At 49.5% G+C, this 21,077-nt stretch overlaps 2 long non-coding RNA genes across 2 annotated transcripts; one reads left to right on the top strand and one right to left on the bottom strand.

Moving 5' to 3' along the window:
* The first annotated feature begins 7,065 nt into the window (after positions 1 to 7,065).
* Positions 7,066 to 12,200, top strand: LOC147999972 (uncharacterized). The gene is made up of 2 exons (XR_015641438.1): positions 7,066 to 7,826; positions 9,302 to 12,200. It is a non-coding gene; the product is annotated as an uncharacterized LOC147999972 (long non-coding RNA).
* LOC147999971 (uncharacterized) lies at positions 7,674 to 14,880 on the bottom strand. The gene is made up of 4 exons (XR_015641439.1): positions 14,581 to 14,880; positions 14,393 to 14,463; positions 13,049 to 13,239; positions 7,674 to 11,239 (listed from the first exon to the last, which is right to left on the bottom strand). It is a non-coding gene; the product is annotated as an uncharacterized LOC147999971 (long non-coding RNA).
* Between the last annotated feature and the right edge of the window lie 6,197 nt (positions 14,881 to 21,077).

Genomic DNA, 21,077 nt, shown 5'->3' with positions numbered 1-21,077 from the left:
CCTAGTGGAACGAACCTGGGTGAAGAATGAGACTCGTTCAAGAACAGGAAAGACACTCTAAGCCACGGTCCCCTCAATGGTCAAGGAGAACAGGTGGGAGGGCCCACCATGGTGACTCTGGCCTTGGGTCTGATGACTAGGGTTTAGGCTACAACAATTTTAAGTGTGAGGCACTTGCTGAGAGGACAGCTCTCTAACTGTGGGATGACTTTCTGCTTCATCTTCTTCTCCTTGGGGGGAAGTTGCCTTCGTTTGGAGATTCTTGGATGGATAGAGAAGGTCTGGGGAAACTTGGAGGCTCAGGGCTCTAAGCCCTGTCACAGTGCAGAGCTGGTGGTGGACGGTGAGACATGGGGGGTGGGGATTGGAACCAGACGGTCCTCAGTTCAAATCTTGCTGTCTAATGACCTGCGCTACTTTGGCAGGTCACCCAAACTCTTGAACCTCTGTTTCCTACTTTGTCAAATGGGGGCAGCTCAGTCCCCAGGTAGGACAATGCAGAGAGTACATGATGTGGTCCAAGAGCATTTGCCCCAGTGCCTGGCCTGGGGAGAGATGGGGCTGTAGGCATGGTTGACATTTCACCTGAGTGCTCTTCCCCCAGCTGCCTCCAAGAGGAATGGGACAATGTAGGAGAGATCAGTGGCTGAGGGTGAAGGCTATAAAACCGAGGCTTCCTTCTCTCTGGAGCCACAGCTGGGAGGGTGCCCCAGAACCTCATCTGATGGATTTCAGAGGGGGAAGTACCCAGTCCTGCAGGGCCTTATGTAATACGTCTTTGTCTTTCTGTTAGACCAGCAGCCCCCTGATCCTTAGACCCATCCAAAGATAAGGAATCTAAAATGAATGACTTAGAACCCCAGTCAACCTCTAATCTAGGCCACCGGGCTGTGGCTTTATGGGCATTGTCTTAGATCCCATTTCCAAACGGTCCCTGATCAAGGTGGGTGGCATCTAACATCTTGGGACAATGTCATAGTTGAAGTTGTCACTCCCTCACCCAGCCGAGTGTGGAGTGTAGGCAGTGCTACTGCTCAAGACCACTGAGAACGGTCATTCTCATTAGCGATGGCTGACCTATCTTAGTCGTCAACTTGGAACACACGGGAAAGGGAAACCCTCAATTCAGAAATGGCTTCGGTTAGATTTGCCTGTGTCCAGGTCCGTGGAACATTTTCTTGATTGCTCATTGGTTCATATGGCCCTGCCCACTGTGGGTGGTACCATCCCTAGGCAGGTGAATCTGGGCGAGCAAGGTAGTAAGCGGCATTCTTCAGTGGATTAAGCCCTTTCTTGGCTTTTCTCAGGGATGGACTACACTCTGAAAGCTAAAACAAACAAACAAACAAACAAACAAACCCAAAACCTTACTTCACAAAGTTGCTTTTGTTGTTTTTCAAAGCAATAGAAAGCAAACCAGAATACCATTGCGTAGCTTTGTGGGGGGCTACATGACAGGGACCCTATATTCAGAGTCTACCAATGGACAAGTACTGCTGTCCAGGGATGCAGAATGACCAATGAATGGAAGCTACTTGCTAGAGATGTGATACTGCCACCAGATGGACACCACTGACCAGAGATACTGGGTCATCCAAGGACCCCACTTAGCAGGTTAGTAAAACAGTTATGTCTCCCATATTGAAAACCTCAGTCTGGCTCTGCGGACCTGAAGCAAGCTGGCACTTGCGAGGCTGTTGCTCCGTGACAGCGGAGGAGGGGCAGCGAGAGCAGAAGCTCTGAATGGAGGTGGGCTTGGGTGTTCATCCTGGCTCTGTCCCTTAGGTGTATGACCTTTCTGAATCTTGTCCCCTCATTCGAAGAACCATTTAGCTCGTAGAGATACTGTGAGGGTTACCTGAAGAATATTTGTTAAGCACAGCACAACAGAGGGCACACAACATACACGTCAGACCTGTTCATTCTCACCAGCATCATTCACTCAGTCACGCAACGTGAGTTGGGTCCAGTTGTCTTAGGAGGCACCTGACAGGCACAGTGAACAAGCATGACGGTTTAGCGATCTCCTACCGAAGGGCCCTGGGTACCAGTCCTCTGCACTCTGGTCACCAAAAGTGAATACAGTCATGGCTGGACATGCTTTCAGGGCACCCTGCCCATCAGTCATCCAGACCCTTACCCCCTCTATGCTTGCCTCACACAGGAACTTATGCATTGGAAGACTGGGCTATAAAGCAGATTTTCACAACCCCTTGACCATTGGGCCAATAGTAGCCTAATTTTCTCCTTCCCTTCCTCTTCCTCTTCTTCCTTTCCCCTTTTCCTCTTCCTCTTCCTCCTCTTCCTCCTTTTCCTCCTCCTCTTCCTCTTCCTCTTCTTCTTTGCATGTAGAGACATTTTATATACAACATTTAAAAGAGTCCATGAACATTGCGTATATTTGATTTCCGTGACTGGAGCCCTGGGGGTATTTTTCTGAGAATATGTCATGAGAGACAAGTGATAGCTGTTTATACTTGACTGGTAACCATAGAGATGAAATTCCACCAGATCAAAGTCGGAAGGTAATTAACTCCCTGCAAATTACAGCTGTTGAACTTGTGCAAAGACACATGACTTCACTCACGGGCTAAGCAGCCAAGAGAAAGTGTCTGGGGGGAAGGGAAAGAGCTAGCTAGACTTACTGGCAAAACCGTGTCCCCTGTCCCTTTCTAGAGGGAAGGTCTTTGAGGGGCCTGTGGTCTGACCTAAGGGTTTGGGCTCTGCAGCTGTCTGTCCAGTGGACCCTGATCCCTTCCCCTGTGTCCACCAGCTGAATGGCCTCTTTCTAGATTCACAGGGTGGACTCCATGAATGTAGGCCCTGAGATGACCACATATGCTCAGGCGTTCATAAGCCGGATAAAAAGATGACCAGCCACCTTGTCTTAACCATGATCTCCATCTTCACCTTCCCACATTGTTCTATAAAGCAGGTTGTGTGTGTGTGTGTGTGTGTGTGTGTGTGTGTGTGTGTGAGAGAGAGAGAGAGAGAGAGAGAGAGAGAGAGAGAGAGAGAGAGAAGCTGCCAAGCAAGCAGATCCTTACACCCTATGGGTTACTAGATCAACTCTTCCTTGGTGACCCTTGGAGGCTGCATATAGCATGCCGTCACGGTACTCAGGCAGTGAGAATCTCAGAGTCGGCCTTCCCTTCTCTGTCCAGTGGATACCCTGCAGGATTTCAGCCTCCAGATGCCCGCCTGGCAACTTATGGAGGACTGACGGCTCCCTTTGATGCAGCAGTGGTGGAGGCCCTTGGCAGGGGGCTGCAATCCAGCGCTACTTACTAGCTGTGAGACTTTGTTGGACTCCTTAGTATTTCTATGACTTACCCTGTTTGAAAAGAACAGGTCGGAGGAGGAAGGGGAGGAGGAGGGGGGGAAGGAGGAGGAGGAGAAGGGGGAGGAGGAAGAGGAGGGGGAGAAGGAGGAAACTCATGTAGAACCTACCAGCACAGTGCCCAGCACCTTGAGTGGGCCAGATGGCTATGCAGCCCAGCTTACCAGCAGGGAAGATGGAGCACACAGAAGGCGGGGTGGGGGGGCATCCAAAGAGTGTTTGAGGAGTAAAAGAGTTAAGATACTAAGTAACTTGGTTTTGATGGGGAAACAAAAGGACAGCTGGTTGTCAGGAGGCAGGCAGGTGAATTAGGTAGGAAGAGTATGGCTGTTTGTGGGTGAGAAAGCAAGACCTGGATGTGCCTGAGGAGGCAAAGGGCAGAGCTGTGCCCTCTGTCTCCCTGTCCATTCGCTCCAGCCAACATGTCTCAGTGTCACCTTGGCCTGTCCCTGTGCCGTAAGCCGTGATGGAGAAGATACAACCCCAGGCCTGGCTGTAGCACACCGAAGCTCACCCGGGATCACTATGGCCTCTCTGGGAAGCTTTTGAAACTTCAGAAGCTGAGGGCAGTTAGCTCATGGCCATGACCTTGGGAAGAGCCAGTTCTTTGTCCCAGCCATGACATATCTGCAAGGGGGAAAAAAAAGAATCCGTTTGTCTTTCTCTGTGTTGTATTACCGTGCTGTGTTTGGGTTGTCAAGGATATTTCTGCTGGCTTCACCACAGCTTCTCTTGCTGGGAACTTGTCTTTGGCACTTGATTGATTAAAAGTAGGCTAAAATAATAAGGTAGGAAAGACGCTTCCAGGCTTCCACAGCTCCAGGGCCATGCTGGTGGTTGCTGGAACATTCCGACTGGAACCTGTTGAGAAGCAGATGAGTAATATGGTCTTCCAGGCCAGGTTGGGCAAGGCCTGTCTCCACATTCTCTGTGGGCTGCTCACTGCTCTCAAGGCTGGGGGCTGCTGGATCTGAGGACCCTAAGGTTAGGGGCAGCAGAGTCCTGGGGTAGGGTCCTAGCAGGAATCCTAAAGAGATGTTCATTTTCTTCCCTTTGGCCATCAGACTTTCAAAGCAACCCCCACCCCCACCCCCATTGGAATATCCCCAGGAATCTCACACTGGGAGCCTGGTACCAGCCACAGCGGGAGCTAACTTGTCTCCTGGAAAAAGATTTCACAAAATTCTGACGACTTTCAGCCTGTTTAGCCAGAGAGACCAGAGCAGGTACAGTGCCCATGAGGTGAGCGAATCGCCACACCCTGACCAGAACTGCTTGGTTACAAATACGTGAGCTCCCTCCCCTATTTGTTTATGTGTGTGTGTCACGCATGGAGGTCGTGATACGTTTTTTCCTCCTACCTCATGTGTCCTGGGGACCGAAGTCTTACGAGAGGCCTTGGTAGCAGATGTTGTTACTCACTGAGCCTTCTCACCAGCTCAGCGTTTCTTGCTCTCCGAGTTTCCTCTCATGTTGGAACCCAGATGATGGACTTGAGGTTGGGGACATGGGCTCTGAGCTCTTTGTTCTCCCCAGTGTGGACACATGGGCTGGATTTCCTCTCTCTGCTTTTCATTTTGACTTTGTATCTTTCACCAGTTAGTGAAACAGTTGGCTGAGTCGGCTGGTTAGGGCAGCCGGGGGCCCAGTCTCTGACCCTCACAACTCCAGGCACTCCTGGGGTGAGGGTGTACCTTGGAACCCAACTGGGCTCCTCTGGGGGGAACTCCAGGGTAAAACAGAATTAGAATATTTTCCTCCATCTCAGGTTTCCAGCTAGCTCTACTCAGTCTGTCCCATCCCATTGTTATCTTGAAGAGCACACCCTCCAACCCCTTTCTGTTGGGCTTTAGAGCCAGTGAGACTTCAGGCCCTAGCTTCTGTCTTCTGCAACCTCTTCATCCTACCTCCCCACCCGTGTCAGGGCCTGGCCAGGCCAAAAGGCATTGGGTCCCACCCATGTGTTCACCAGCAGGCAAGGGGGGGCAGACATTTCATATCCTTCCGTGGGTTTTACCGTGAGGGTAGGGTATTTGGTCCCAGGCCAAATTCCTGGGACCCCCAAGTAAGGCCAGAAGTACCGAGTTTGAATCTGTGATGGTGGGTATATGCTTGACCCAGAGAGTGGCACTGTTAGGTGTGGCTTGTTGGAATAAGTGTGTCACTGTGGGCGAGGGCTTAAAGACCCTCATCCTGGCTGCCTGGAAGCCAGTATTGTAGCAGCCTTCAGATGAAGATGTAGAAACTCTCAGCTCCTCCTGCACCATTCTGGACACTGCCATGCTCCCACCTTGGTGATAATGGACTGAATCTCTGACCTGTGAGCCAGCCCCAATTAAATGTTGTCCTTATAAGGGTTGCCTTGGTCATGGTGTCTGTTCACGCCGGTAAAACTCTAAGGCAGAGAAGTCAATATACTCAACCTGCTCATGGCCCTGGGTTTTAATGTTTCTTGGCTTTGGTTTCTCCAGGTAACAATGACTACCCCATAGGTTGGCTTTGAGGGATGTCATTAATGTCATCTCCCTTGTGCCGTACCTGCCACTTAGCCTTCCGGCTCAGGGCAGGCACTGGTCTTTAAACCTCCTATAGCCTCATAGTAGCTGGTACCAAGCCAGAGCCTACGGTCAATAACATGAGTCCCTACTGTGGTGAGAGTCAGCTCTGTTACACACCACAGGGTGAGTTGTGTTTTTATTACATGCTGCTATGTGCTGCTGGAAAAGCCGAGAAAATTCAGTGCTGTTGGTCGTTTCCCACCCATGTGTTCACCGGCAGGCCAAGGGGGGGGCGGGACCAGACATTTCATATCCTTCAGTGGGTTTTACTGTGAGGGTAGGGTATTGCCTCTGAAGTCCCAAGGAAGAGACCAGTTTCCAAGGAGCTCTGTCCCTTGTCCCCATAGAGTGGCTTAGTCATCTGGAGCATCTTGGGGCACCGTTGAGTCCCCAGGGGTTTATTTGGTTACTCCATAGAATGTTAGCTTTCTTCTTGTTGGAAAGTGCCGTTCACTCACAGCTGAGTTTTGCAGCCATCACACCCTGACAGACAGTGTTCCGGGTAAAGAGCCAGGCCCCCCAGACACATACAGGTCCTTCCGTTGGTCAGTCACATGACCTTAACTACGACCGTGTTTATTCAGGTCTGACAGCAGGAGGCTATGGGTGACAGAGAAGCAGCTGAGCAGAGGGACGGGTGGGATCCTGCATGGTGGGATCCTGCATGTTGTCAGTCTCCTCCGGTTAAAGACGCTTCAAGGAAAACGAGAAAGAAACACAACCTTTGGCCTCAGAGGCCCCACACCGGTCTCGGCGCCTGCCCCTCAGGTCTTCTGACGTCACATTCCTTTTAGGGACTCTAGACCCTGGCTCCACTCCGGGTTGCTCTGTGAAGCCTCTGTGGATGACCTCGGGCGGAGGCTAGCCGCATTAGGCTTAGTGTTTCCTGCAATTCCCACGCAGGCTTTGAGGAGCGGTTCTTCCTCCTTAGCTCCGGGGCAGAGCGGAACTCCTGATGAAGAAGGGCAGCTCTGCTGATCCAGCACTGCCTTTGGCCCCGTGCTCGGCCGCACCTCCTGCCTCTCTCCGGATGAGTTGGGTTGCTGCTCAGAGCCTTCCAGGCTGGCTGATTTGAATGGTCATAGCAGGCAGCTCCCTGCATGCCTCAGGACCCATGGAACTGGCTGGGTGTTGGAAGCTGGGGAATGCACACAGCTCCCCCAACTTACACACTGGAAGGAGAAGGCAATTCCCCTCAGTGTGGTGGGAATTCTCCACACACTGGGAGAAGGGACCCTCAACCGAGGGATGGCCTCCATCAGACTAGCTTGTGATTGTGTGTGTGTGTGTGTGTGTGTGTGTGTGTGTGTGTGTGTGTGTGTGTCGGGGGGAGGGGGCAATTTTCTTGATTGCTAATTAATGTAGAGGGTCTGGCCTATAGTACCATCCCTAGACAGGTAGGCTTGGGCTGTATAAGAAAGATAGCTGAGGGCTGGAGAGATGGCTCAGTGGTTAAGAACTCTGACTGCTCTTCCAGAGGTCCTGAGTTCAAATCCCAGCAACCATATGGTGGCTCACAACCATCTGTAATGGGATCCGATGCCTTCTTCTGGTGTGTCTGAAGACAGCTACAGTGTACTTACATACATTAAAGAAAGGAAGAAAGGAAGAAGAAAGGAAAGGTAGCTGAGCGTGAGTCCAGAGCAAGCCAGCAAGCAGCGTTCCTCCACGGTCTCTGTCTCAGTTCCTGAATTGAGGTTCTTGCCTTGGCGTCCCTCAATAATGGACTATGGTCAGGACACATAGGCCAAATACACCTTTTCCAAGTTGTTTTTGGTTATCACGTTTTATTACAGCGACTGTGTACATACATAGGACACATGTACATACATAGGAATACGATGATGGTTTTTGGGGGACTTTGTCACAGTCCCACGTGGCTCGCTGACGATCGACCACCTCAGCTGGAACTTGACAGGAAGCAGAAGGTCAGTGTTGGTGCCCTACCCCCTACCCGATCCATACCAGTGGTGGGTGAGGCAGGCAGGTGTGTACAGGGAGAGCAGAAATTGTGGTAAAGGGACAGGAAACAAAGCCACAGCCGTGGCCCACCAAGTCCTCGCTCGAGGCAGAGTAGTTGCTTTGAGTTGAGGTATCTCAGAGTCCTTCCAGGAGCCTGGGTGTGGGGTTTGCCTGACACAGAAGAGCAAACAGGTAGAGGCAGGAAGGAGCTCATCTGAATCCCTTAGACAAGCTTACGTGTCTGTCCCGGGTCGTCACTCTCGGGAACCCGTCCTTGTAGCCCCATGAGATGCAGTACAAACATATGTCCAACTGGATGAAGGAGTAAACCAGAAGACGAAGCAAACAAAAGGGCAGATAGGACTTCCCTTTGCTCTGCCTTGGGTCAGGTGCCTGGTATGGGCCTCTGCTCAGAAAGGCAGGTGCAAATACTCAGGTTAACAGTGGCTTACTTGGGCTTAACTAGTTAACCAGTAAGGGGTTAGCTAGTCTCCAGACACAAGGAGCAGGGAGGGTTAGGGTCAGAATAGTCTGCAGCCACAGTGCCTGTGCAATGTCTCCCCACAGTTCATGATGAATTGCTGGTCTGGCTGTGTCCCACTTAATATCTTGTAGTCACAGAGCCAGAGGGACCTCAGGAAGAAGGGACTTCAAGGCTTTTAATATGGCACTGCCCCAGTCATGAATCATGGAACAACACTGGATTAATACAGAGTCTTAAGTAGAGATGTCCCAGTCCACAGAGATGTCCAGTGTGGTGGCCAAGGGCATGCTTTGGGAGTCAGCAAAGAGTCTGAGTTCGTTCCCACATTGGCTCCGTGATCTCTCAATGTCCCGAGCTGCAGGTAGACTCGTAATAACACCCCCTGGGCTTGCCCTGAGGGATGGATGCTTGTGTGGTACTTAGAGCCACCCAGGGTAGGTGCTGTATGGGTGCTTGTGAGATACAAGCACTGAGAGCCATTGAAAGATGCTTGTAAGTCATTTTAGACAAGAACTGTGGGCTGCAAAATCACATACATTGTGTTTCTAATTTTATGTGCATACATACATCTCCATGCATGCAAATAATTGTCTCTGTTGTAAAAAAGAAGGGGGATGGTTTTGATTTTTTTTTTACAACATTCTATATTTTCTCTCTTATCTACAATAAGCCGGGATTACTTTAATCAAAAAAGTTACATTTAAAAACAAAGAGTGTTTCTGTATGCCTGACTCCAGTCCCATCCCTTGTATCAGTTATAGGATGGTGTATGTTGTGCTTCGCTGAGAGGCTGGGAACATCTCTTGTTTGGAGAAGTTCGAGGCCTACTTAAAGGTCCAGAGAAATGTGTCATGGCTTCCCTCTTCCAGGTCTCCTCTGTCCTGGGTGGTCCCCATCTCCCATAGAAATACTGTAGGGACCCTTATCCACAGTGGCCACTGTTTTCTTTAAATACAGTTTCCCGAAAATTTGAGACTTTAACGTCTCCGCCACACGACCCTTCCTGCTGGCAGTTTGATGCCTTTGAGCGCACTAGTGAACTTGAAGATTGTCCCACATTAAGAGACATCCTAATGTCTCTAGCTAGATGAGACACGTCTACCCCGACGTGGGCACCTGGAAAAATGACATCATCATCATCATCATCATCATCATCATCATCATCATCACCACCACCACCACCACCATCACCATCATCATCATCATCATCATCATCATCACCACTACCACCACCACCACCACCACCACCATCATCACCACCATCATCATCACCACCACCACCATCATCATCATCATCACCACCACCACCACCACCACCATCATCATCATCATCATCATCATCATCATCGTTTACTAGTCTCAGTTATGAGCGGAGAGAGTTTGGAGATACAAACGCCTTGCTTGGGAATGTGTTCCAGTTGAAGCCAGCGTTTCACGTGTTACTGTGTTATTTTTCAGACTTAAGGTCTAAGTGCAGATTCAAGGCAGATAACTCTTGGTGGTCAGGGAACTGCAGTGGACCTAAGGCTTGGGCTTTCCCACCCTGTTAGGCCGGCAGACAGAAGTGGTCAGCAGATCTGGAACCCTTGCCAGCCTGGAGAAGTCAGGGCAGTCGGCGGCCGGTTAATACCCCGCACACATCACTGCAGAGTGCTCACAAGGCTGGGGATTTCTCCTGCGTAGTGCGTTCTCCCAGCCACCGAGTGAGGAAGCCCATGGAGCAGAGGCCTGAATCTGCTCAGTCCATCTGGAAGCATTTGCGGTGGGCGATGAAAGGACCCTACTATCAAGCTCCCACTCGCTGACCCACGTCTGCTGGAAGGTAGACAGGGAGTCTAGGACAGAGCTGCCAATCCGGACTGTGTACTTGTCTCCGAGAGAGCAGTGGTCTTGATTTTCACTGTGCTGGGTGCTGGGATGTGGTCTCTTCTGTCAGCAACGTCTGAGTACTTGGTGGTCCCAGAGATTGCAATGTGGTGGTGCACGTGTCCTTGCAGATGTCCACGTAACACTCCGTGATAGAGTTGAAGGCAGTCTCGAGGATGCCACAGGACTCCCTTCCCCAGGAGGGAGGGCTGGAAGAGCACCTCTGGACTTGAGAGCCTCTTACAGCCAATCACTGCCCATCAGGCCCTTCATAGCTTTTCTCTGAGGACGATACAGCAGTAGCCATTTCTTGCTCCAACCCAGGGCAACACTGCACGACTTCTCCTCACGTCCTTCACAATCTAACACTTGGTTGTGAAGGTAAAGCTATAGCCCTGCTCGGTAGGATGGTCATGAGACTGTCTGTTTGGACATGGCTATGTCCAAATGTAAGTTGGCATGGGGAAGCTTGTAGCCCTGAGAGATGGGCCCTGTATATGTGTCCTGGTTGCCAGAGCCCACAACAATGTCAATGACGCACCCAGACACATACTGGGACAGGACCACCTGAATGGCCACAGGCATGGCTGGTTTCGAACATTACCTGCTTCATCTTTTCTCTGTTAGCCTCAGTCGAAAGCACCAGGTGATCCTCGGGAGGCCGTGCAAGGCTCTTGGTAGAAGGTGCCGTGCCATATCGTCTCCATGTTGTCCCAGTTGGAGACAACACTGCGCTTGATGGGTTAACTGAGCGTTAGAATACCCTTCAAGCTCTGGGTCTTCTACATACACAGGAGTCCTCCTGGCCTAGGCCCACCATGAGGCTCTGATGTCAGGAGCATCTAACAATGGAGAAGTGTGTGCACTGGGTGCTTCATTGCAACAAATCCAGCTTTGCATGGGCCAGAGCCATTGCCAAAGAGGAGCGTGGCGATATCTTATTCCATTCGGAAAGACGCACGGTGGAGACCGGCAGCTGAGAGTGAGTCCGAGCTCTCTCTGCATGGGACTCTGAGGACAGTCTCAGCCCTAGAGGAGAGAATGACATCTGGGCGTTTAGTCAGGGCAGACAGGCTCAAAACTCCGTGGACTGGATTCTTGTTGACATGCATCCAAGCCGTGTCTGGGCCTGCCTCTGGACAGAGACCTAGATATTTGTGTGGACTTGTGTTCTCCCAGTCCTGTTTCCTTCCTCATAAAATGCCCGTCTTTATGGAGTGGTAGTAAGAGCTATAGGCCTACCTGGGCAAGGCCGGGCGATGTGTTAACTGGGATTCCACTCAGCATTCATCTGAGGCTCTAGAAGTACTTGAGGTTTGCTAGAGTCTGATTCTGTTTGTAAAGGTAACTTTTATTTGCCAGATTCAACTGTTGTCTCTGAGGCTCACTGCCTCCGTCTGCTAGCTTAGGCCTAGTCCTAGAAGCGTCTGGCCTCTGTACAGTCTAATCTAGGCCTAGAACGTTTTCAGCGTTTGAGACTTAATTTTGAATACGTTTGCTCATTCTTACTCTTTCTAAACTCTTGCTGGCTGCCTCAACTCTGCTTTTCTGGTTCAAACTCCTCTCTGAGCTGACTGGTTCAATCCCGGTTCTCTCAGTTTCTCATCAAATACCTCTGCTTGGCCTCAAACTAACTCTAGCATTGGGTTCTAATCTCTTGGCTCCTTCTCATTCTCTGGCTTGTTCTGTCTTCACCGGTGTCTAGCGTGTTCTCTCTTTAACCTGTCTCTGCGTAACTCTTCTGGTAAAACCGTCTCCGAACTCCACGAACTGAACTGCAAAGGGAGCTCCACTGCCTGCCTCTCAGCTCACCAACTCAACTGAACTGACTCAACAGAACTGTCTAGAACTGAGACCTGCTCGCCTCTGTGTCCCGAGTGCTGGGGTTAAAGGCCTGTCTGTGTCTAGTTGGATCACACAGACCTAGAAGACCTTTGGATGTGATCTCTTGCCAGAGCAGCCATAGTCTAAATTAAACATTTTCTATATCTTTTTTAATTAATTCATTTATTTTTATATGAGTATTTTATATGAGCCATCCATAGACACACTAAAAGAGGGCATTGGATCCCATTACAGATGGCTGTGAGCCACCATGTGGTTGCTGGGATTTGAACTCAGCAGTCAGTGTTCCTAACTACTGAGCCATCTCTCCAGCCCCTTCTACATCTTTTAAAGAAATTATTTTAAATGTTTGGAAAGCATTTATCTGCAGGCAAAACATCAGATGTTTAATCCTGTAAGAAGGCGACGCCGGCGTATGTGTGGGCCATGCTTTGAGGTCAGCCGCGGCTGTCTGGGTTTTGTGATGGTTTCATTACTGTCTCAGCAGCCCTGTCACATTTACCATGGAAGAAACACCAGGCTGGAAGAAGGTAAATGGTTTGCCAGGGTCCCCGGGCAATGAATGGCAGATCCTGAACCAGAGCCCTGCTCTTTCATTGCCCCAATGTCTAGGATCTACGATCTTCCCTGGTGTACAGGAACACGTCCCCTCCCCCCCCCCCCGGGAAAGTTTCTGGGGCCTGCGCATTATGAAAGACCAGCGAGGGGGTTCTTGGGAAAATACCACCTCTCCGTTAGGTGCTTTTGTTTTCGTGGCCTCCGAACAAACCTCCCTAACCATAAAGGTGAGGATTTCCAGGTCTGGAGAAGCAGTCGTTCTGAGTGTGCTGGGTTTGCTTTTATAGTTCAGAGGAACAATAAAACAGATGAAGTCACCCCGATGGCTTGTGAAAGAGTAAATTGGAATTCCTTGCCTGGGAAGCCCACAGTCCTTCCATTCTCTGGACTCCCTCCCTCCTCACAGCGTCCTGCAGTGACCCCTCCTGGGCTCACCTCAGGCTCAGGAACTCTTCCTCCAGGCACATCGTTTGGACCCCACAACCTCGGTGTCACCAAGTTAGCCTGTCACCTCCTGGGATGCCTTCCAGCCAGGAGCTGCTTCTCAGAAGCTTGGGTTCCTGGGCTCACTGTGCCTACCGAGTGAGAGAGAATGTCCTCCAGCCCCTTTCCCTGCATCCTCGCTCCTGAAATGTCAATGAGGAAGGCAGTTGACATCAAAGGCGAAGCTGGACTGTGATCTACTCTCAAGTTTTACATGGGTAATTACGGTCGGTCGATCTTTAGTCCTCACCGTTTGATCTTAAATGCCCCTAAAGAGCTGTAGAGGAAAGGCTTGGTCATCAGACCATGGAGCTGTTGGGCGATGGTGGAAACTCCGGGAGGAAGGACCTGGGGGAAGAGGTTAGGTCACTGGGGGCGTGGCCTTGAAGAGTATTTTTGGAGCCCACCCCCTTTTGCTTCGTAGCTGTGATGAGGTAAGCAGCGTCTGTCCACCACATCCACCCTCCGTCTTACCATAGGCCCAAGGCTATAGAGAGAGCCCAGACACTGTGGACTAGGCCTGTGGTTTTTTTTTTTCCCCCTAGGTTGTCATTGGTGGAAAGCTACAGAACAGAGCAGCCAGAAAAAACAAACTCATTTTCACACACGTATATATACTTAGATGTGTGTGCGTGTCTTCTTCCGTAATTCATCCACTTGTGAAACTTGTTTGTACCAGGGACTGTGTTAAGGCTGGGATTTCTATGTAGCCCAGCGAGTCTACCCTCTGGGGGGCGAAGCCCAAACCACGCTCTGGAATGAGTCATGCAGTGGTCAGAGAGGTCAGAGATGTGCGGGTGATACGTATCGTCTTCAGATGAGGATTACCTCCGAGTGCGTGTGTTTTCCTGCTTCTACATGAAATAAGTTAAAACCCTAGGAATTGTGGGAAGTGTACTCTGTTCGCTACTTTCGTGTCACTGTGCCCATGGTACTGGGCAGAAACGCTTCCGTTAAGGATGGGAAGATTAATTTTGGCTCACAGTTTTAGGGGGTTTCAGTCTGTCATGATGGACAAGGGTGGTAGAGAAGCTCGCGGTGGCAGGAGGATGTGGCAGAGGCCGGTCACATCACAGGAGACCCAAGAGACTGGCAGGGCCAGGCTGTCACCAAATATTGGCCTCCAGTGACCTAATTCTGTTAGGTCTCACTTCCTGAGGGCCTCACAGCCTCCCAAAATATTGCTGCCAGCTGGAGAGAGAGCATTCACAACTACCAATCTATGGAAGAGATTTCATAGTCAAACCGTAACCGGTGGAAAAAGCAATTTCTTTAGCTGGGGGACTTCTTACTGACCTGTGGTCAATTCGTTCCTAGGAAATTCATTCCGGAGACTGCAAAACAGGCTGGTTTTAATCTTGACACGTCTGTAAATCAGAACAGCGGTGGAAAAGGAGGCAGAGTTAGTTTATTTACTCGATTCGAGCTCCCTTTCCATCTTGCCCCTGACTTCTGTGAGGGTTGGGCAAGTGTCCTTGCCTTACCTCATCTCCATGCTTTCGTTTCTGAAGGGGGTAGGGGTTATACTCGTTTTCACAGCTCCCAGATATATATGGCTATGAGAGAATTTAGGGATAAATACATGAAAGAAGCGGGCAATGTGCACTTTAGCCTTTGGCAAAAAAAGATCCAAGCATCCAGGCAGCAGATTTGGTACCGTGGGTTGATGGCATATGCCTGGCTTGCCTGAAATAAACAAGAAATCTCCCGTGTAAATATTAAGACACCCACTTTCTATTCTCGGAGCAGTTTTAGTTTGGAAGATCCATCAAACGGCTATGACCGTTCAGGCTCGTTAGGCGACGGCCAAGGCAGCACGGTTGGACTCAGCCACGAGGACCGATGCAGCTCGTGTGGTGTATTATCAGAAGTGAGCCACTGCTGTCTAGGGAGTAGACCTTTCCTCACGTGTGGGTGGCCTGGCATGTCTCCCAGTGGGCCAGCTAATGGGACAGTTCCCAGGAGGCTGGGACAACTTTGGAGGGGCAGGACTCACCCTAGGCTGTTCCTCTCCACCCTCGGCTGTGCTGTTACAGCGCCCACTCATGTTACAGCATGCAGGGTGACAACACCCATGAAGACTGTCCCGGGTCGGCTCTGAGGCACTCATCATTCGCCCACGGAAGCAGGCAAAGCCAGGCGGCAATGAAAACATAAATACTTTCTGTTAAGAGACCCGCCGCTTCCTGAAGTGACCTGGGACACATGGTTTGTCGGAATTGGAAGGTGTATGAAGGGGTCATGGACCTTTGGGGACCTTTATCAACTGGAAATTCTATTCGAAAGCAGGGGCAGGCATTTCGGATGCTTAGATTCCATCATCATGACTTGGCCTTTCCTGCAGGTGGAAGGGAAATGGGTCACGGGGTCATGTTGAATTGTACCTTTGGCTTCTCCAGTGATTCACTATGGGACCAAACCCTACGTTTCCATCTGTAAATTGGGGTCCTGTATTATCCCAGTCATCTCCTAGTATATCACTGACCCTTACTTGAGAAGTCAGTGAGCTCTGTAGGCACAATGTCAAGTTACTCATATCTGCCTGGGGCAGCATCTGTTGGGTGCCAGGAACACAATGGTGGTCAGATCATCAGAGCCTTGGCTCTCATGAGAACAGACTAATGGTGAACTGTAAGTAAACACTAGCATGTAAGATAGTTGGACACCACATCACATGTAGTGATGTCATGTGGGTTAGCGGAGGGGTCCTTCCTGGGTCAGATGGAGTCTCATCCCCAAGGCGACTGGAGCTCAACCGTGAGCTCAAGAAGGTAAAGCCCATTTGAGGTGGAGGAACACACAGTCCTGTTACCAACCCCACCAGAACCGTGGGGGATAGTTCGAGCCCATTCAGTGTACAATTAGCTTCATCTTCGAGAAGGCCAGTTGTTGGGTAGCAGATTTCTCTGAGATAACCTTCCATCTTGGAGGACACAAGATGCCAGAAAGAAGGTAAGACGACAGGATGTTCTCAGGGAAGATGGAACCTTTTTTTTTAACCACACAGGAAAGATCATTAAACTGGAGAAGCAAACAACTCATTAAATTCAGGAAGTCCCTGAGGCTGACAAGATTAACTAGACCTCTCCCTCCTTGAGCAATTATGAGAGACCTACTTGGATAAGCCGAGTGGCCTAGAGGATGCTCAGCCTGGCCAAGGTATCTGGAAGGGGCTCAGCCCAACTGAGCTCCCTGGAAAGGACACTCTCCAACCTGTTGAGCTGCAGGCTGTACAGTGAGCTCCAGGTTCCCAGCTTCTGTGAGCTGTCACTCATGCTAGGATGGGCTTTGGTGATGTGGTTGTCTTTGAGTCAGTTCTGCTCTTGCAACTGCCTCTCACCCACACTCCTGTGACTGCTATAGAGCTCGTTGGTTGGCAGTGTTCAACTTTTGTGGTACCATACTTTGGTCTGTTGTTGGTTTCCATTCTGGGGTGAGTAGGCATTTGCTCACATTTCCCTGGGGACAGAGCCATTTACCACCAATAAAGTCAGGTGAAGAACAACGCATGTGGGCTGCTATAATCTGTGTAAGAGGGGGATTGTTTGTTTATTCATATATGTTGATTTCTCTGGAAGGATACATTAGAAATTGTTGAGTGTGTTGTTCGTGTGTATGTGTGTGTGTGTGTGTGTGTGTGTGTGTAGGGGGGAGACACACTTACACGCGTGTCTATTTTTACCGCTTGATTCTTTTTTAAGACCGTGTGCATCTCACAGTGAAAAACCTCAGTTTTAAAGTCAGCTCTAACCGTGTACTTATTTGAAAATGTCCATAGGCAACAATAATGAGAGAGGAGTTATGGAGAAGCTGCCAGCTGCCGCCGGTAAAACAAGCCCAGTCTGGATCAAAGATGGGCCTGAGGCCAGCCCTGGCAGGGAGAACTGAGGCAGGGGGAGCGAGTGACCCCCGCATCCGTCTCCACATGCACGGGCACAGGTTTATGGCCTCCCTTCTCACCACACATGCAGGAGGTGCCTGTCCCCCAAGGCTGACGTTCTGACTGAAAGTGTTTGCGTTTCTTTGGCCTGAAAAATGATGGCCCCAACCCTTGCACATGTACCAACTTCATTCCAATTAAGTGCAAGTTTGAGTCTCCTACAGAATTACACAGCTCCCAGAGTTCCCTGCGGGGTCTCGTGCCTTCTGTGGATGCCCTTGCTTTGGCAAGACTTAGCTGCATATGGCACAATGGGCGGGTTTGGTGTGGATTATTTATCCCTGTCCTTCCATGCCTACTGTAAGGTGGTAAAGTTTTGTTGAAAATCTCTCTCCTATTTTATGATTAAGAACCCTCCAGCAAGCGTGTCCTATTGATGGTTGTAGAGTGTGCAGGGGTCAGTCTAATTTTCTGACTCAATGTGCAGCTCACTTGTGTTGTTGAAACGCTTAAGGCGAGATGTTTACTTTTCTGGAGAGCACTTTAGCTGCCTAGAGGGAGTGCTTTCCGCTCCAGACCAGAGGGAATTACTAGGAGACTTTGTTGGATGGTCCGAGGGGGTCGAGGTGCATTTTTATGATGCCTCTTTGGCTCCTAATTATACAAAATTACTTCCAGAAAGCTTATTCACACTTCATGCATGGTTTTCTTGTGTGGAATTTTTCTAATCCCCGTGTCGACAGAAGTCGGAAGGGGAAGCTGGGTAAGCTCATGGATCCTCTGACAGCAAGAGGACACTGTGGCGTCATGACGGTCAGCACAGGGATGAGATTCTGAGAGGCACAAGGCTGGGGAGTCAGCTGGTCAGAGGGCAAGAGCCCCCTCTGTTTTGGTATTTCAAGGGAAGAAGGGCATTGGATTATTCTGAATATCCAGTGTGAGCTGTGTTCCACATTCTCTGTTTGAAGAAGAAGGAAGGCAGAAGCTTTAGGCTCTAAAATCAGACATAGTTTAAAGATTATGTGTGTGCGTGCGTATGCAGTCACATGTGGAGACCTGAGGCCGACATCAGGCATCTTTCCTTAGATGCATCCATCTTTGTTTTTTTGATCCAGGGTCTCTTGAAGAATCAGAGGCTTGTCGGGCCCACTAGGCTGTATAGCCAGTGAGCTTTAGGGGCCTGCCTGTCTCTGTGTCCCCTCTGTGGCTGGGGTCACAGGCGCGTGCAGCCGTGCCAAGTGTTGGGGATTTGAACTCAGGTCCTCACGCCTTGTGCAGGAGGCACTTTTATGACTGGCCATCTCTTCAGCCCAGAAATAAACATTCTAAAATCCATGGTGCCTATAATGTCTCCTTATCACAACAAAGAGTACTGTCTAAGCTAATAGCGAAACTGTGGGAAATAGGAGAAGTAAATAGAGATGTTCTCGTTGGCTGGTTGGTTTATTAAACCACCAGTGTAGTGTGAATGTGTCCCCATAGATTTCCTCTGCCTTGTCCTTCCATGCATAAAAGCACAGAACCAGGAGCAGAAGACATGTGGTAGAAAACAACAAACAACAAACAAACAAACAAACAAACAAACAAACAAACAAACAAACGGGTCTCCCTAGTATTTCAAAGTAATATATTTACCTTCCAAAACCTCAAAATCATCAAGAGAAGTATCAGCTTAAATAAAAAGAGGTCTGTAAGTTGTCAAGCAACATAAATGCTTCTTATGCCACAATTCTCTTTTATTCCAATAACGAACCAGTTAATTGGAGAAGTACTTCATACAGAAGAGCTCATTTTAATTGTCTGAAAGCATAAAGTACCCAGGGAGAAGTAGAATCAAGACACAGGATGGATACCGGGAAAAACTGTCACAGTTCCCAAGCCAGTAAAGATTATTTGAGTCCACAGAAATGTCTGCTGTAGTCATGAGCCCTCAGAGGAGTGTGCCTGGGTTTGTGAGACAGCGCTACACACAGCCTGTAGAGAGGGATGGTAGTTAAATCACCAGGCCCCAGCTAACTACTTACCGGGTCAGGTTACTAAACCCAGGCCTCAGTTTTTCTCATGCACAGGAGGGAGATGATAATGACCCAACCCCATGCAATCCTCCAAGCCTGCGTTTGTTGGGACTGAGAACAGCGCCTGGGGCGGGGCGAGGGCTCCGATGTTAGCCATTACTTTTATATCAGTTTGTTTTCAACTTACGGGAAGATGCGGGAAAGTTCTGAAAGTTTTTGGGAGAAACTTTGCAGAGGTTATCTACTCATTAACAAGAGATGCGGGGCTGGGGAGGGGGGATGCTCAGTGGTTAAGATCACTTTTGAGGTCCCGAGTTTGGCTCTTAACACCCATATTGGGAAACTCAATACTGTGGGTAACTCCAGGTCCACGGAGATGCAGCACGTCTGGCTTCAGCTATCTCTTGACACTCATGTGCACATGCTCTTACACGGACGTACATGCATGTGCTCTCACACAGACATACACACATATGCTCATACGGACGCACACGCACATGCTCACACAGATGCACATACACATGCTCTCACACTGACACATGCCCGCACTCACACAGTGGAAAAGAACGTCTTTAACATGAAGTCCAGAATGAGGGTGCAGGGGCATTGGTGTACAGAGCTAACGTGTAGCCTGAGGTCTTGTTGCCCCTATGATGGCGTTCTCCATAGGAGAAATGAAAACTGTACAGAAGAGAATGAAGTGTAAGAGTGTCTCTGACTGGATATAGGGAAGTGGTGCGTTAGTCCCAGTTCCCAGGGCCTGGTGACAGTCACCTGGTAAACACACCAGACGGTCCATTCACTAAACAACAGTGTCTTTATATCAGTGCCTGTCAAGCTGCGTCCAGAGGCTTTACAACCTCTAGGAGGGCATTTATGGGAACTCCAAGGTCCGGTTAGGCATGTGGAATGGAAGGGACTCACCCGCCATGAAAGTGTGGGAATCGTTGCTACATTAAGATTCATCCAAATGTCTTCCAGATGGGAGGGAGAATGTCGGAGTTGCTATCCTGGAGCCTCAAGACCGTCTGAGGGCATGTCAATACACTCCTCTTCATTACTCTTATAGTTTAAAAAATAGAACAGAAGAGGTCAAAGGACACGAACAATCGAACCACAAAAGAAAATGTAAAAAAAAAAAAAAAGGAAAATGCCAAACTGTATTAACATTAAAATGTTCCCAATAAATGCATCCTTTTTCATAATTCACGAGGGGATAGTTTTGAGTACGATAGGGTCCAGGCATGTAAAGGATATCGTGGAATGGCTACTTTGATGCTCAGGTGCTGGGCGGGCACGCTGGGCCAGTTTTCTAACATGCTTTTCATTAAGGATCGGAAGAATAGCCATTGTGAGGCCCGAACAGTTGAGCCTCTATGAATGTATCCCGAGGACGAGTCGTGGACCGGCACACGGACCTAGATACTCAGGTATTCATTATTGTGTCGTCCTAATAGGAAGAGATTGGAAACACATGACGTCCCCAGCAATGTGGTAAGAGTTAGCTATGTCATGGCCCATTCGCATGATGGATAGTCTTGTCGTTAGCAGTCATGTTTCTGAGGAATCCTGTCACCACCAGATGACATGAGAGAATGCTCACTATATGCTAACTGAAAACACCACTGTGCAAGCTATAGATAGAACGATTCGTTTTAAAAAAAAATAATAATCAGAGACAGAAAAATGGAAGGAAGTGAGGAAACAATAGGAGGCTGGCCATGGCGATTTTCATACCCTACTTCTCAGGCTTTCTGATGGCACTATGTACATATATTTACAAGGAGAGAAACGTTAGATGATGAGGAAGAGATCTCGGGCTGGGCAAACGATTTTTGGCATGCATTTTATTAAAATAAGAGTAAAGCCTGACCTCACTAGGGAGCTCTGAGAAGCAGAAACAGAATTGGATTGTGTGACAGAACAGGAGTTGAGGACAGTTGGGAAGGCTGAGGGGGAGAGCCATCAGGGCAGGCACAAGGGACAGAGAGCAGCAGAGCCTCTCAGAGACACTAAAACCCTTTTGAGTCACCCTTTGCTGAAGATTCCTTGGCCCCGACACAAAGACGTGTTTCCAAGTGCCTGC

The sequence above is a fragment of the Rattus norvegicus genome, chromosome 17, assembly GCF_021556685.1.
Source record: "Rattus norvegicus strain SHRSP/BbbUtx chromosome 17, alternate assembly SHRSP_T2T, whole genome shotgun sequence".
In the NCBI taxonomy this organism is placed as follows: Eukaryota; Metazoa; Chordata; class Mammalia; order Rodentia; family Muridae; genus Rattus; species Rattus norvegicus.
This window is presented reverse-complemented; position numbering and strand designations above follow the sequence as displayed.